The sequence below is a fragment of the Oryx dammah genome, unplaced genomic scaffold (genome assembly GCF_014754425.2).
Source record: "Oryx dammah isolate SB20612 unplaced genomic scaffold, SCBI_Odam_1.1 HiC_scaffold_28, whole genome shotgun sequence".
Taxonomy (NCBI): Eukaryota; Metazoa; Chordata; class Mammalia; order Artiodactyla; family Bovidae; genus Oryx; species Oryx dammah.
This window is the reverse complement of record NW_024070212.1, coordinates 104851759-104855823: the sequence shown is the minus strand read 5'-3', so window position 1 is coordinate 104855823 and position 4065 is coordinate 104851759. Positions and strand designations below refer to the sequence as shown.

At 45.2% G+C, this 4065-nt stretch overlaps 1 non-coding gene and 1 pseudogene across 1 annotated transcript; both read left to right on the top strand.

Moving 5' to 3' along the window:
• The first annotated feature begins 1639 nt into the window (after positions 1-1639).
• Positions 1640-4065, top strand: part of LOC120856611 — a 37692-nt pseudogene continuing 35266 nt past the window's right edge.
• On the top strand, positions 3105-3176 carry TRNAA-UGC. The gene has a single exon. It is a non-coding gene; the product is annotated as a tRNA-Ala (tRNA).

The following is a 4065-nucleotide window of genomic DNA, read 5'->3' as shown; positions in this document are numbered from 1 at the left end:
ATTCCAAGAAATATTCTGTAAAGCTGTCAATTGAGGATCAGTGGAAGATACAGCCAATCAGGAAAGGAACCCACAGTGCCTTCAGAGGCTGCTTGAGAGGAGATTATCACCAGCTGAATCTGTTGGCACCATTATCTTGCCCTATGGAGCCCACAGACATCAAGTTCAAACACCATTTAGAAAGGAACTAAGATTCAGCACTTTAGGAGCAGTGGAGCTGGGCAGATTCTTTCTCGCATCACTTCCACCTGCCCAGCGCCCCACATGTCTTGAGATTAGATGTGTTCCACGTGTACAGACATGTACTGTTCCAGACTCCTAGTCCTGCAAGCCCCATCTGTTTAGGAGAGAAACCTAGAGGATTTGTTTTTTAATTGGAGTAAGGTGTTCACAATGTTGCATTAGTTTCTAATGTACAGCAAAGTGAACCAGCCATATGTACACATATCCCTTCCTTTCTGGATTCCCTTCCCGTTTGTGCCCTGTGTGTGCTTAGTCGCTCAGTCATGTCTGACTCTTTGGGACCCCATGGACTGCAGCCTGCCAGGCTCCTCTGTCCATGGGATTCTCCAGGCAAGAATACTGGAGTGGGTTGCCATTTCCTCCTCCACCTAAACAGGTTAGATGAACTGCAAAGAGAAGTCTCCCAATAAGTGATCTTTCCTTATGGGTTTTAACATTCTATGTCTAAAGGAAAAATAAATTGTTAAAAAGATACTCATCTATGAAAAAGTACAGAAAATCTAATACAGAGGAGCTGGTAAATAATCTGCCTGCAATGTGGGAGACCTGGGTTCGATCCCTGGGTTGGGGAAATGCCCTGGAGAAGGGAACAGCTACCCACTACAGTATTCTGGCCTGGAGAATTCCATGGACTGTATAGTCCATGAGGTCGCAAAGAGTCGGCTATAACTGAGGACTTTCACTTCACTTTGTCAGGCGAGTGTATTCCCCTTGGTTCTGTCTCATCACAACAAAGATTTGGAGTGACGGACATTAAAGCCCTCGGCATGTCACAGCTCTTGGGTCTTGGACAGACCGTGTTATAGCTCTTAGACAAATCAGTGTTACAGCTCTGTGTTACAGCTCTATTTTATTTAGATAATAACAGGAAAATCCATCCTCAAGGCGTGAGGGCATGTCGACCCAAAGACGCAAGGAGAGGAGAAGAGCGCCCCCAGCGCACGGGAGGAGCGGGGAGAGAGAGAGAACCCCAGCCCTTCGGCTCCTCTTTTTCTATGTCCCCCCCCCACCCGCCCCCGGGGCCTGCCCTATGTAAATTGGGTTAGCCAGGAGTGTTGTTTGTTCTACCTGAGGTCCTCACTCCAGTCCTCCAACCTTCCTCTGTTCTATTTTCGCGGGCTTTTCTCTTCCTTATCTTTTAGCCACCGCCATTCTGGACTCCTTTCCCTATTCTACCTACCTAACAACTTCCAAAAAAAAAAAAAAAAAGCACAAAACAAAGCAAACAAAAGAAACGAGATGAAATGAAAAGAAAATCTTTTAAATGCATGACTGACCTTGACCGGAATGTGAGGAGTCTCTAGGAGAAAACAGGAGTAAGCAAGTGTGAGAGTCGTATTTGTGCCAGTGGTATATGCAGATTCCTAGTGACCCAGCATCTGTGTTTTCATGGACCATGGAGGTAAGGAAAAGGAAAAGTCACTCAGTCATGTCTGACTCTTTGCAACCCCATGGACTGTGATGAATTCTCCAAACCAGAATACTGGAGTAGGTTTGCCACGCCCTCCTCCATGGGATCTTTGCAACCCAGGGATCAAACCCAGGTCTCCCACATTACAAGTGGATTCTTTACCATCTGAGCCACCAGGGAAACCCAAGAAAACTGGAGTGGGTAGTCTATCCCTTCTCCAGGGGATTCTTCCCTACCCAGGAATCAAACCGGGGTCTCCTGCATTGCAGGTAGATTCCTTACCAGCTGAGCTACAGGGAAGCCCACCCTGGGCCTAAAGAGAGCAGAAAATAAAGTCAGAGGGCAAGGCTGAGCCTCTCCAGTACCCAAGCCACTAAAAGCCTCAGTGGACAGCGAGCAAACTGAAAACAAAAACCGGGAGAGTGGGAGTGGGGATGCAGGCCTATCTTCACTTGGATCAGAGAAGAGGGAAAAATAAACACAAAACCATCTCTCCTGAGAATTCTCTGTCCCACCCCTCCACTTATACATGTTTACCTTGGGACATACTCTCCTTATCTGTATAAACCAAACGCTCCAAGATGAAAATTTAGAGTGTTTCTGGATTGGCAGGACAGAGAGACAGCTGGGAGAAGCAAACCCAAACTTCCTCTTGAAGAATATGATTAAACTCAGGCCTCAAATATTTCCCACAAAGTTTCAACATGACTCACAATTTTTTAAAAAAGCCTCTGATTACTCGAAGAAACAAATCCCTATAAGCAGAAACAACCAGCTAGAGGATCATACCCATAAAGATCAGAAATATGTTTTTTTTTTTAATTTTTAAAAAATTTTTTGGCTACATTGAGTCTCCATTGCTGCACATGGGCTTTCTCTAGTTGCAGTGAGTGGAGTCTACTCTCCGTTGTGGTGCCTGGGCCTCTCATTGCAGTGGTTTCTCTTGCTCCAGAACATGGACTCTAGACACTTGGGCTTTAGTTGCAGCCCCCCAGGCTCTGGGGCTTAGGCTCAGTAGCTGGGATACACACGATTTAGTGGGATGTGGGTGGGGTCCTGTGCCATGTGGGATCTTTCCAGACCAGGGATTGAACCTGTGTCCCCAGCATTGCAAGTTGGATTCTTAACCACTGGACCACCAGGAAAGTCCCAAGATACTGCTATTTTGAACTATAAACTATAGTTTAATTATGTTTAATATGTTGAAATGAATTAGAGGGAATTAAAAGTATAACCAAGAAAAAGCAAATAGCAATGACTGGAAGTCTAGGCAAGTAACAATAGAGTCTAAAAATCCTGGATATTTTCCTTTGTTAATTTCACTAGAGAAATTTAGGAACCCTTGACTGCCAGAAAAACCAACAGTAGGGTAACTGGAAGGATTGGTATATGCAGCATGATTCCTGGCTGTATTCACCATATGGAAATTCACTGTGCTAAAAGTTGGTCAGGGGGTGTAGCTCAGTGGTAGAGCACATGCTTTGCATGTATGAGGCCCTGGGTTCAATCCCCGGCATCTCCATACTTTTGGGCTTCCCATGCGGCTCAGTGGTAAAGAATCTGCCTGCTAGAGCAGAAGATGCCCAAGATGCAGGTTTGATCTCTTGGCTCAGGAAGATCCTCTGGAGTAGGAAATAGCAACCCATTCCAGTATTCTTGTCTGGAAAACTCCATCGGCAGAGGAGCCTGGCAGGCTACAGTCCATGGGGTCACAAGGAGCTGGACAGGACTGAGTATGCACGTGCACACACACATACACACACATGCCTGCAAGTTACAGAGATTGGTGAAGGTTTTAATTTAGAACTGCTGACCTTAGTTAAGCTTCTCAGAACTTTCTTTGATAAAATATATGTAACATAGTATTTACCATTTTAACCATCTTTAAGCGTACAACTCAGTGGATTCTCATTGCTTTTTAATCTTCTCTTTGTTCTTGATGTTTTATTGTTCAGTCACTAAGTCATGTCCAACTGTGCGACCCCATGGCCTGCAGCACACCAGGCTTCCCTGTCCTCCACTGTCTCCTGGAGTTTGCTCAGACTCATGTCCATTGAGTCAGTGAGGCTATCTAACCATCTCATCCTTTGCCTCCACCTTCTCCTGTTGCCTTCAGTCTTTCCCAGCATCAGGGTCTTTTCTAATGAGTCAGCTCTGTGCATCAGGTGGCCAAAGTATTGGAGCTTTACCTTCAGCATCAGCCCTTCTAATGAATATTCAGGGTTGATTTATCTGGGATTGACTGATTTTATCTCCTTGCAGTCCAAGAGACTCTCAAGACTCTTCTCCAGCACCATAATTCAAAAGCATCAATTCTTCTGTGCTTAGCCTTCTTTATGGTCCAACTCTCACATCTGTACATGACTACTGGAAAAACCGTAGCCTTGACTAGATAGACCTTTGTCAGAAAA